Source organism: Perca fluviatilis, chromosome 10 (assembly GCF_010015445.1).
Source record: "Perca fluviatilis chromosome 10, GENO_Pfluv_1.0, whole genome shotgun sequence".
Classification (NCBI taxonomy): Eukaryota; Metazoa; Chordata; class Actinopteri; order Perciformes; family Percidae; genus Perca; species Perca fluviatilis.
This window is the reverse complement of record NC_053121.1, coordinates 35,480,435-35,494,045: the sequence shown is the minus strand read 5'-3', so window position 1 is coordinate 35,494,045 and position 13,611 is coordinate 35,480,435. Positions and strand designations below refer to the sequence as shown.

At 40.9% G+C, this 13,611-nt stretch overlaps 1 long non-coding RNA gene across 1 annotated transcript; it reads right to left on the bottom strand.

Annotated features, from left to right (window-relative positions):
- Nucleotides 1-5,081: 5,081 nt before the first annotated feature.
- On the bottom strand, nt 5,082-10,073 carry LOC120566393. Its single transcript, XR_005640396.1, has 3 exons — nt 9,865-10,073; nt 5,413-5,499; nt 5,082-5,151 (listed from the first exon to the last, which is right to left on the bottom strand). It is a non-coding gene; the product is annotated as an uncharacterized LOC120566393 (long non-coding RNA).
- Nucleotides 10,074-13,611: the final 3,538 nt, after the last annotated feature.

Sequence of the window (13,611 nt, the reverse complement as noted above, 5' to 3'; positions counted from 1 at the left end):
TCTGCCGTCATTATGTTAAGCCCCGCCCACCGACTCTATACACGTTGTGATTGGCCTGACTAGAGTTTGGTTTTTCCAGCTCGCAAGCCAACAGAGAGTTGCTAGACTGACCCTGGCTGCAAATTACATTTGCTGCCGCTAGGGTGCGTCTAGATTTCTAGGCTAATTCTTCTAGATTTCTAGGGTAGTGTAGTTTTACTCCAAAAGATCATGAATAAAACATGTTCTTCTTAATACACGTTTTCATACGGACCTCTAGCTTTTACAGGAACAGAAACATTTGTTTCACAACCTCGTAGTGCGTGGTCAGTCTACCTCGGATGGGTTAGACATTATGGCTAATAATCAAAATCACAAAACAGACTGTTGAGCTCTATACAATGGAAGCCATAAGGATTTAAAGGATCTACTTACCTACACATTACAAAATATATTAATACAATATATGACTGATTCCCAACCAGGGGTATTTACAGAGTGCTGCATGCTACACCTTTCAGCATTTCTTTGTGTGTGTGTGTGTGTGTGTGTGTGTGTGTGTGTGTGTGTGTGTGTGTGTGTGTGTGTGTGTGTGTGTGTGTGTGTGCGCAATAGTCAATACTATGCATTATCTGGATAAAATATAATAAAATAGCCTAGGCCAAAGGTTTTCACAATGGGGGCCGGGAGGTTGTGCGGTAAAAATAAAAGTAAAGAAAAAACAAAAAATATTCCAAATTATTGTAGGTATTGTTATAAAAGTATTATTGGTAGGCCTATTATAAAATGGGTATCTAAAATATAAAACTGTCAGATTAGCCCTGTAGCTGATTCAACATGTAGTTATAATAATAATAGGCGCCAAAAATACCCAGTGTTTCCTCTATGTTGATTTCTGCCGCCACAGTATCAGAAATAGGGCAGACGCACAACAGGGTTTCCGCTAGGTACATGTAGTATATAAAGTCCTAATTACACGACTCTACAGAGCTATGTGCTCTACTGAACTCAAGCCAACTGTCATCCGCTCTCTCTCCCCTCAACTGGAACAGTGACAGGACGTCATCACTCGCAAAGTTATGGCAACCAGATAAACAACAGGGCGACAACAAGTGTACAACAAGTACACTTGTCACTCAATCTTAGGCAAAGTCACAAACAGCGACGAAAGCCGCACTCACTCAGCTGGTGCGTGGCAGGGCCTTCTGAACTCTAAGGGGAACTCAATTGATTCCTCTACCTGTTCCACTGTTTAAAAAATAGTGGCGCAACTTGGTGGGCGTTATCCTGGTAATTTCTCTGCGTGAGAAATACAAGGTGTGGCGTGTGAGCGTGTGAATGGGTTGAAATGCGTGTGTCTCACGCCCAATGCGTGAGACTTGAGAGGTATGGGACTCTGGTTAACTGCTCCTCAGATCTCTGCAGGGTAAATCCAGACAGCTAGCTAGACTACCTGTCCAATCAGAGTTTTGTGTTGTAAGACTAAAACCACTTTTGAACGTACACGTTCCACCAAAACAAGTTCCTTTCCCGAGACTATTTAGCAGAGGCACCGCGGCTTTTCCCGGCACTTAGCACCACCCAAGACGATTGTGATTGGTTTAAAGAAGTGCCAATAAACCAGAGTACATTTTTTTTCCCCATCCAGGAATGCTGTGTGGACTAGCCAGACCCTCCTCCACAGCGCTCTGGAGAAAGGTCTGGCAAAGCGAGACTATGCAACGTGTGACCCTGCAAGATCCCCAAGTCTTTACATATTATGACTATGTCTTTAATAAGAGGTGAGATGATTGTCTTTAGATGTGAGATGGTGTCAGACATTAGTCTTTTTCAAAGTCTTCTTAAAGTATGGTAGGCACAAACATGTTCTAGTAGAATCAGAAGTGTGAATCTGAAGACAGTATTTGTTGCTCTCATTTAACAGTCTAAAGTCCTGTTATCTCCCTCCAGAGGCTGTTTATGACTGCTCAAATATTAAAGTGTTTTCAGAGCCTTTGAGTAGTGGAGCTAAAACTGTAAAATATATCGTAATGGCGGCGCTAGAAGCAGTGTCAAGAGGTCACGAAAACCATTAAAATTCACCCTCTCGGGAATCTTTTTTTTTTTTTACAGCACGACATCAAAATGCAGCCTGTCGTTGCTGAGATGTCTCACTCTGGACCAACATGTCGGACAGGCAGAAAGACACTTCGCTGCTTCGGCCCTGCTGCCAGCGGGGATAAAAATATGCGCGCGTGACAGAAAGTGAGAGGAATTATTATTGGACAGCGTGAAATCCAGCAGGACTGCTAAACTGAGTGCTGATCTGAAGGGCAAACTGTAATTAAAACATGAAACGTGGCAGTCTAATTTGTTGTGAAAATGCCTCAGAGGGCAGATTATGAGGAGTTTCAAACGACGCACAGAAGCTCTTCATTCTCTTGTGACCAAGGAAATGGGCTTCTGTTAAACTCTCTTAAATACAGAACAAGTGCAAATACAGCAGCTGCGTGTGTTCGAGGCAGAAATAATTTATAGCAGCAGTTCATCCTTCTAATACTGATGGGGCTTCATATCCGTCCTCCGTGTACACGGCGTCTCCAAACCAAAGAACTCAGTTCTTCTTCCAAAGAGATTATTTTACTTCAGAGAAGAAAATGATGAATCTTTGATAAACCAGCAGCAGCGTGGCCAGATGTTGTGGGAACAACAAAAAAACTGGCAACAGAACTGTCACGAAAACAATCCAATTATTTGTATTTTAGTTTGTTTGACTGACGGATTCATTTCGTGCAACCTGGGCTGGAATCCGCCTGCAGACAACAACGCTTATTTTACCCACTGCTTTTATTTAAAGTTTGGATGATTCTGTCACATATATGTTTTTCAATATCATTTTTCTGGTATTTTGGCCTTTATCAGATGCAGAAGTGACAGTAGAGTGACAGCAATGACATGGTGTAGATCTCCAGCTGGATTTGAACTGGGCAGTTCTGGTTCAATGAATGAAAAGATTAAATCTGTGTCTGTGTCTCATAACAGTTTCTGTGTTTGTGTTTTGTTTTTACAGCCATCTGTCCCAATTTTTTTCTCCATAAGTTTCTTCATTTGAGTATAAAAAGCACTCCTCATGGCCAACCCGTTCTCACTCCGAACTCGTAAAATACGGACATTTGGACAGTTGCTGTCAGCGTCTGAAGCGACAAAAAAAGGCATCCTGCAGCGTGTTTGTAGAACGTACCGGGGAGAGCAGCAGCTACACAGGGTTTAGAGAGTAGTATGTAAGGGGGGAATTCGATGTAGGGAGGTTGGTTGGGGGGGCAGACACAGGACTTTCACCCAGGAGACCGGTGATCGTGTCCCGCGTGTTTCTTTAGCCGTCCTGTTATTCCCGCGTGTCACGGAAGCGTAAGCCCACCCACGACCTTTTCCTTAACTTTACTGCGTCAAAAGGGACGCCAATCGTCCTGACCAAGCCTGTTTAGTTACAGCGCGTTATATGACAATAAAGGAGACTTTTAGCGTCAATAACAACGACAAAGGCACCTGACCAAGCGTCCGTATTTTACGAGATGGGAGTGAGAATGTGTCGTCATGGCTTGTAAATTTCAGTCAGTGTGTGTGTGGTAAGAGAATGTTCTGAACTCCTACTAGCAATGAACAATTTGGACTATTAGTAGACATTTTCCAAAGCAGACATTTTGACTTATCATAGCAGGAAAAGTGACTCAACTGCCTCCAAAGAAAGGTCTGTTTCTATGGAAGTCTATGAGAAAATGAACCTTCTTTTCACTTGATGTATTACTTCATGTAACATTTTTTATAATGAGTCTATGGTCTCAATCGCTAGTTTCAAGTCTTCTTCAATACAGCATGGTGTTCATTTAGTAAATTATGGTCCCATTTATTTGAAAAATAGACGATAAAGCAGGGGATGCTTTAGGACCTGTCAATCAGGACAGAGGCTTAGCGATGCTAACCATGCTAACACTGGGGACATTAAAATACACCTCAACTTGTATTTGGGTGCTGTCCGTGTTTTCATCTTAAACTTTGACCGTCTCATTGTGTGATTTCACCTCATCAAAGTTAATTGGAACATTTTGGTTGCCTAAAATGTCTTGTTCAGTGTTGGGTAGCACCTTACCAACCAAGCTAGCTATTTTCAATGTTGCCTGACATAATGTCTACACAGTTTGTGTAGCGTGAGCATGTTAGCAGAGCTACCCTAGCCCAGGCTGTTTTCCAAGTCTTATTTGTAATACTTCTGGCCCTCCTTCATGAAGGCCATCTCAAAGCTCTTGTTCCTGCCCTGAGGAGCTAGGATGGAGGATGAAGGAGGGATCTCTAAGGAGCTATGAGCGAGGATACTTGACAGCAGCCTTCCCTGAAGCCGTGCAGCTGAAAGCTGTTGCTAACTCCGCCCATACAGCTGACAAATTCACGTGACGCAATAGAGGAAAGTCTTATCCCTGTAAAACAACGTGTGTCCTCTCTCCTCGCGTGATATCCTCATTCATTCAACCTTTATTTATACTTGAGAGATCATTGAGGGGTCACACTAATTTACAATGTCATGGAGTCAAATTACAAAGACAAAAACAGAACGACAGCGCCGAAAATATAGGACTCATAGGAAAAATAAAAAAGACAATAAAACTTTCTGAATTGGAAAAATTATTTGGTAAATAAATTAGGATAATAAGTGTAACAGATGTGGTTAGGGTGAGAAGACAGACAACATCAGCTGACAGTTTTCCAAGATTTATTTTCTGCAGAAGACAATATAACATTAATTGGTTTCTGGTCTACTGTTTCCTTCTATCTGCACCTCTGCTCCTCAGCAATACAAGACGGTATTGTGACAGGGTGATCTCATTTTTCTACCATACATACACAAAAATCACATCATAGTATAGCATCTCACTCAACTCTTAGTATGCACATTGCTAGCCGACAGGAGTAATTCAAATATACTTGGAAAACCTTACTTCAATTATAACAATAGTCTATGTGACAAACATGGGAACCAACATTTTCAGCGGGCAAAGTTAAACAGTACGTGGGTTTGGGGACTGCACAGATAACAAAAAGAGTATAACGTCTAACAAAGAAATACACATACCTGCAGAAGACAATAGAATATTAATTGGCTTCTGGTCTACTGTCTTCCTTCTATCTGCACCTCTGCTCCTAAACATTAAATAACAGAATTTACACACTCAAACTGGACCGCTGAGCCTGCATTATTTACACTGCACAGAAACAGGGCAAAAATGGCACGAAAAGAAAAGAAGTTAAACAAGGCATCGTTAAAATATATATTTAACCGTAAAAACTGCACTAAACAGCTTAGTATTGTATTAGCTTAGAGGCACTAAATAGTGAAAGGGCACAACACAATTTTCAAAGAAAACAATAAAATAGTGCAGCAGCATTTTACACGCAACCTACCTCGGCAATACAGGACGGTATTGTGAGGAGAAGACGGAAGCTACGGCAACTTAGGAGGTACAATAGAGGCGCAATGAGCAACAACATCTACAACGGAAACAATAGCAATATGAATTAAACTCAATAAGATAAAATTCACAAATACCCAACAAATCATTAAATAATGATTAAAATATGATTACAATTAAATTAAACATAAATTGGAAATTAGAATTAATAAAGTGCATTTTTAACTCTGTTACATAAGGACACAAAAGAAAGTGCACTTTATGTAAAGCAATGACAAGTAGAAGTTTGCAGGTTTAAAACCAGATCTCTAAATTGTCCAAAAGGCACAAGTGAGTTGATTTTAAGGAAGTGCTGTAATTTGTTCCTCGCGTCTCTCCCAGGGCAGACTAAGATGCAAGGAAGGGAAGCAAGGGAAGGAAACGTGGATGCAATTTAGGGACCTGGGACGAACCTAGGGTTGAAACGGTTCTGGTGCTTAAACGGTTACTTTAAAAAAAAAATTGGCTCAACTGGCGCCCTCCAACACTAAAACAATCCTCTCAATTTCCAGCCTGTTTTTTTTTTTATTTTTTGGGGATTATTTTGACACCATCCTTTGAACTCGTCTTTCTCCAGGTTGCATCAGCAAGATGTGAAGCAGATAAATGAATAATTTTTGTTGGAATTGTCAAAAACTGTCGCAGCCTTCGTCTGATGGGTACTGAGACGTGTGTGTCTGTGTGTGTGTGTGTGTGTGTGTGTGTGTTTGCATCAGACGACACTAATTTTGACTTTCCAAGTTTTTTTTGCTCCGTTCTGCACACTGGATAAGAAAATCATTCTCAAAAATGAATCTCACTGAAGCAAAAAAATCCATTCATTCATCCACTTCTCCACACTTGCTGCCAAGGAAAATAGTCTTCTAAAAAAAGATTTGGCATTATATTGTTAAAGTTGTCTCATCCATGTTCCATAAAGGATGAATTCTGAAATCATTAATTCCCTTAAATGTCCTCTTGCAAGCAGGTCAAAAATGTATTTGCCCAGCACTTTTGTTTATGACCACATACTTCCATAGCATTGTCACTATGAGCTAGCATGCTGAAAACATTATTATTTTCCAACACGGTCTCACGGCAGTTCGTGAAATTGTCCCATTATTTTTAATCTTATTGATTCGTGTACAACAACACGTTAATCTTGTTTTTTTCGTGGTGGCCAGCACGAAATGGTCTATACGGAGATTAACGGGGAAAGCAAACGCCACAGGTGGGACGCGATCCCCGGCCTCCAGGGTGAAAGTAGGCCTGGGCGATATGGACAAAATCAAATATCACGATATTTTTTACCAAATACCTCTATCTATACCGCAACGATATTGTAGCGTTGACTATTGGTGCTTTCACAAAATATTTACACAATGAGATTTTTGATAAATAATCATCAGTAATGTGGATATAATGTCTAAGTGAGTTACAACAGTCTGGTAAGTTCAGAAAATGACATCACTTTACTCTAATGCAGCCTTTAAAACCAGGAAAAGACAACATTTAAACCATATTACGATATTACGATATCCAAAATCTAAGACTATATCTAGTCTAATATCACGATATCAATATAATATCGGTAAAAGTCCTGAATTGTTTGACCCATCCACCAACCCAACCAACCTCCTTACGCGGATTTTCGGCATTTCATACTACTCGCTACCGTAGTCGTGCTGTGATCACGACATATGATTCCCATTTAAATACATTAGTTTACATTTTCATGCTGGCCACCACGAAAAAAAACGAGAAAAACGTCCCTGTGAACACAAATCAATAGATTAAAAATAACGTGACCATTTCACAAACTGCCATGAGACTGGGTTGTATTTTATGTGTCAAACCACACTAATTCTCTGTGTTGCAATACATCATTGGATTAAGATTATTCTGGATTGTTTTATTTTTTTTAAAACCTTTATTTATTCAGGTAAGCCGATTGAGAACAATTTCTCATTTGCAACGACGCCCTGATCACATTCACACAGTTCCACATTCATACCTGGAAGCTGCCCAGTACAACCAAAGTCTGATCTGCTGCCACTGAGCTCCACTGGAGCGGTTGGAGGTTAAGGGCCTTGCTCAAGGGTACCTCAGTGGTGGTGATGAGGGAGGGACAAGCGCTGCTCTTTCACTTTCCCCACCCAGATTTTATCCTGTCGGTCTGGGGATTTCTAAGGAGCTCGACCTTTCTGTTAAAGAGTAAGATACTTTTTTTTTTAAACATTAAAGCATCCGCGAAATTGCGTTTGCTAAACCCATCAGACTCCATGTAAATAAACAGTAATTTTAGCATTGTAGAATACACTTCATTCAAAGTCGAGAAACAAAATAAAACTACGAACATCCGTTTTGGTTCATCTTATCACTTTCCCAATCATCACAACTCTAGTTTTGGTTGAAATAAACACCTAGTTTACTGATTTACATGTGAAAATATGTTGGCTCTATACACACTAAAAGTATTGCTTTTTTAAATGGAGTCTGGTGGGTTTAGCGCTAGCGACTTCAGAGCTGTTTCTGGTTAAACAGAAAGGTCTCAAGGAGGTTTTAAAGGTCTATCTCTGAAGGGATCCTTTCCATAATGTTGTCAGACACTTAGAATATTAACCTGAGTCTGTCAGTGGCAAAATGAGCACTTTTGTAAAGGTAAATACAAGTTTTACTTATATCGTAGCTTGTTTGGCTGCCAACTGCAGCGATCTCGCTTAATACTGGACCAATGTCAAAGATAGTTGTTCCCATCAGTCACTTAGGAACATTGGAAAATAGGGTAACAAAAAAAAACGGTAGTTACCCTTTAATCGCGTGTCTCTTTAAGTCGCCCTTTTTCTGGGCGCCCAGATAGCTCATTTGGTAAAGCGGGCACCCATATTTACTCCTCGACGTAGCGGGCCCGGGTTCAACTCCGACATGCGGCCCTTTGCTGCATGTCATTCCCCCTCTCTCTGCCCTTTAATGTCCCCCCCCCCAAAAAAAAACAGTCTGCTCTGTTTGGCTTGTGAGAAATATCTGAAGTTTGGTTGTTGTTGTATCTTGTTATATCTTGTTGTATAACAAGTTTTTTAGCATTGAAGTTTAATGAAGTTCCTTCTAGAATAAGCTTAATCCAATGATGTTCCAGGTTGAAAAAAACGGTAGTTACCCTTTAAGACAGAGGAGAAATACAAGTACATGTACATACGACAGTATGAGAAAAAATGTTTGTTTTTTAATATTAAAGCTACAGCGCGTAGTTTCTGTTGCCCTCATGAGGAATTCTAAGTAAAGTCACCGGCCCTATTGATAAAAAACAACCCGGATAAATATCCCCCGTTTCAAGACAGTAGCACATCATTCAGGCGGAGATCGCACACGACACCATTTAGTAAACACAGCCATACTGAGTAATTGTCATGTTCCTGCTTTTATTGTGTTGTGTGTTTATTTGCATTTCCTGTTTTATTTTGAAATCATCAGTTGCCCTTATCCCAGGTCACTTGTCTTCCTCCCGTTGTTTGCTTTCCCGCCTGTTTGATTACCGTCCCCGCCCCTAATGTGTTTCACCTGTTTGTTTTCCCCCAGTCTCCATTCATAAATACTCGCCAGTCCCACTTCCCAGTGCCAGATTGTAGTTGAACTTATGTCACTCTCTCCAGCGATTTTCCCTTGTGTTTGTTTTCCTGTGTTTCTAGACCTTTTGCCTTGGTTATCGACTACGATTTCTTGCCTGCCGTTTTTGTACCTCTGCCTGCATTTTGATCTGAGAACAATAAAGACTGTTACTTGTGATACCTCTCGGAGTCGTGCATTTAAGTCCGCCATTGTACCGTGTCAGTAATACAGAGCAAGTTTTGTCATTATCTTTGTAGCCACTCAATTTTCAAAGGCTTGAATGTAACGGATGTTCATTAATATAAAATAGCTGCGCTTTAACCCCTGTGTTGTCATCCCGTCGACCATGCAACTGTTTTAAAATGAAACTTGTTTTTCAACATTTTGGTCGACTTTATCAACACTTTTTTTGTATCTTTTCCCGACTTTTTCCAACATTTCTACAGCATTTTTTTTTTTTTTTCTTAGTTTTTTTGACATTTTTGTCACTTTTTAAAAAATATTCTTTTATCTTTTTTTTTTTTTTTCAAATGCTGTGAAATCAAATCAAACACCCAAATTCAATGAAAGTAGTGAACTGATCATTTATGTTTTACTTGTAAGGAGTAAAGGTTGTATGAAACCATCCAAGTTATTATTTTTTTTGATAATTTGGTTGGTTGAAAACAGGAGGGTTAAAGCATGAAAAACCTGTTCTAGTAGAAACCTAAAATACATATAATAAACCTGAAAATGAGCATCATATGTCTCCTGTAAACTTTACTTTTGTAAAGTTTATAACGAGCTTTTTTTATTTGTCAGCTGTAAGAAACACACTCACCTGAAACATTTCCACTGAGTCACTGAGCTCCTACATTTTTCAGCAGCGGCATCGGTGATGTTTTATTCATGGCGGGCCGCCGCCTTGATGGCGTCCTGGTCATGGCGGTCTGACAGGGACGAAGTAGGGAATCTCTCTCCAGACTTGTCCTGATAAGGTTTAGTAAAACGGTTTAAATGGCAGTGACAGGTGTCTGCCTCCAGGCTTCACTTTACATCACTCTCCTGTTAATTCCCCCACCCCCCGTTATATCTCTCTTCCTTTCCGTCACTCTGTCTCTATTTCATTCCCTTCCTCTCAGTCGCGTCTGTCTTTCATTTAAAGAGTCTCTCTCTCTTTTTTTCTCTCTGCTGATTGTTGTGGCCCAAGGCAATGCTGTTGTGCTGGCGGTTGTCGTCATTCGGCAGGGAGGAAAAAAAATTAATTCTCAGCTGTTTTTATTTCTTTTCTTCATCGTGCAACAATATTCCTCCCGTGCTTAAAGGATTTGATTATTTTGGTGTGACATCCTCAGCTCTTTCTTTTCTTTCTTTTCACAAAACGCTCTCTGGGGGAGGAGAAGGAGGGGGAGGAGGAGCAGTAAATCTGTGGTTTTTTAGTCAACACTTGTACTGTGTTCCGTTCAGATGCTCTTTGAAAACGTTTCACAATATTGACACTGACAAGAAGGGGAATCTTAACTCTGCCGCTGAAAAATCTGGAGGTGGATCAAGTAATGAAATGTGTTACTGCAGAAATCAGACACTGCTGTAGATCGCCAAAATTGTTTGCAGATTGATTTTTCCCACCTTCCAGCACTCATTAGCCTCAGTTCATTTCTGTAACCTTTTAACTTAGATAACTAATCCATCACTGTCAACCTACAGTCGCCTTTTTTTTTCTTCTTTTGGGCAATTCACTGTGCCAAGGAGTGTTCCTAAAGCCCAGTTCAGACCAAACATTTGCGACGAGACGAAACCGTTGCAAAGTGTTGCAGAGAAAAGTTTCAGCGGTCTGAACCGGCTCGTCTCAGCTCGACTCAAACCAGCTGATGGTGTCGCTGCGACTCAGCTGGTCGAGTCTCCAGAGGCTGGTTTTAGAACGTAAGAGACGTCTCCTGTTTCAACAGCCAATAGAGAAGTCAGCTGGTCCAGTCTCCAGAGGCTGGTTTTACAACGTAAGAGACGTGATAAGATGTGGTGGAGAGAGCTAGAGAGTGACTGAAGAGAGCGAGCGGCGATAGAACGAAGCATGAATTACATAAATAAAACGTGTTTTCGCCGATTCATCACTAGAAATGCAACTGTAGCAAGCACTACTTAGTATCACCAACGTTATCAACATTCATATTTACAAATGATATATTCAGCTACATAGAGCCTGAAAGTCGGAAGTACAAAGAGACGTTGCTATGGAGATGATACATCGTCTCTTCTCGTCTTGTCTCATTGGTGTGAACTGGCAGGTTTCTGCAAGCTACTGTAGCTGGTCAAAGTGTGCGCTCACATAGAGTCAGAGCGCATTGCGTCATAGGCTACTCTAAAAGCAACACCCACCGGTGGGGGAAGGGGATCTCTTCGATCTCCATTCACTTGTATTTCCATGGTTCAACAGCGATGGTTTCCTCCTCGTCAATTTTGTCTGCTAGCAAACAACAGAAAAATGCCTAAAAGCTGCTGTGTGGTAATATTCACTATAATAGGGTAAAAAACTCATGACTTAAGTTTTCATAAGCTGTCGACCCGAAAAAAAACTGAGGGGATAACAAAATACTTTGACCCAGGAAACGTGTGGTCGTTCCCCGGGAGTGTTTTAATACACCTGCGATCTTTTTCATAAACTTAACTAGTTGTTTTAATGCCTAAAATTAAAGGGATGGTTCGGAGTAATTTCACCCTAGGGTCCTTTGCACCATGACCTCGAGCCAAACAACCGCCCCGGTAGCTTTTTTCCCTTGGTAAAGCATTGGGCGAGTTAGCGCTATCAGCCGAATGGCTTAGTGCAGGCGCTAATGGAACCAAAGGTGTATCTTGTAAATTACCCCACTAATAATGCCCAAAATGATACCAAACTTCTACAGTAGTACAAATAGGTTATGTAATCATAAAACGATGGATTGGAAAGTTTGTAAGTACACCAGGAGTTTATTTAAATAACACTTGCCTGATGGCTTCTATTCTCTGCTGCTACTGCTACTGCTGCTAGCTAGCTAGCTCTCCGATTCTCCTCCATTAGTTGTAGCTCCTCGTCTGTGTATTCAGGCTCGAATAGGTACGGGCGACCTTCGAAATTGAGCCACTCATCGTCACGTTCGATGCTAACCTCAAACTCTGCCATTTCGTTGATCTCTTCTGCTGTTCTCTCGCTTCTTGCTCCTTCTTCACCACTTTACCGGTAGTCTCTTCCGGCAAAAAAATGTCGTGCTCTGTGTGGGATCTCGTGAGATCTCGCGCGATCACCTGATGTTACTGAAACTTTTTAATTATTTTTGAAGTGTTTACAACTTAGTGTTAACTAATAATTATTGCAAACTGGTACTACTAACAAAATATTAGTACATTCCTGGATCTGGCCGTCTTGGATATACCAAAAAACTCACAGTCATGTTTTGTAGGCTGAACTCAACTACCGAACTACTGAACAACTAATTGTTTTTAATTGTTTTCTTACTGCTCTTTAATGTTTTATGTAAAGCACTTTGAATTGCCCTGTTGCTGAAATGTGCTATACAAATAAAGCCGCCTTGCCTTGCCTTTCCTACCAACTGCAGCAGATCCGACCGATAGCTCACGGAGCTCTGTAGACGGCTGCCAGCAATCTTTTTTTCGGCTAAGCTTTATTATTCGATTATAAAACATTCGATTCAGCGCAAGAGAACATTTTGAAAAGCAAAGGTACAAGACTGTGTACAGAAATGATTAAAGACTTCAGTGGTAGCAGTTTACTAGCTGTTTGTGGCTGGGGTTCCCATTTTGGGGTCATCCCTATGTTCCCCGGGTCCTATGTTCCCCGAGCCCTTCTTTAGAAAAAAGGTCCTATATTCCCAGTTTTTCTGAAAAAGGGTCCTATGTTCCCCAGTCTCATACAAAGAGGGGAACATAGGACCCTGGGAACATAGACACGCTCCCAACATTTCCATGGTTCAACAGCGAACTCCACCAATCAGAGATGTCGCTGTTAGGCTTAGGATTGCGGGTAGTGTAGTACTCCATGACATTGTGAATAAAACATGTTTTTCTTAAAGGAACACGCCGACTTATTGTCTTGGGCGGAGTGATTAGCGCAACACCTGAAAAGCACCATTGTTATTCTCTGCTCCTCACTGTTATTCTCTGCTCCTCCATCACTCCGCCCAAGTAGCAGTGCTTCGCCATCTGAGAATATAGTTCCCAGTATGTATACGGTTAGAAAATGGCTGTGTCTCATGTGACCTTGTTATTTGTACACCCTGTGACTATACAAATCACAACATGTAAATAGGAACATGTTGGCGTTATTTCGTCACTTATTGGGAGCAGTAGGCTAGATGGAACCAGTTACCTCCAGGATCTGTGCTAAGCTAGGCTAGCAGAGTGATGAGAAGGGTATGTATGGACTTATCTAACTCTGGGGGATACGGTGAATAAGCTAAAGTCCCAATAAGTCGGCTTGTTCCTTTTAAAATATCCAAACTTCTAACTTCTACAGGAGCAGAAACCTTTGTTTAACAATCTGGTAGCTCGAAGTAAGTCTACCTTGGATGGTTTAGACATTATTGGCTAATAATCA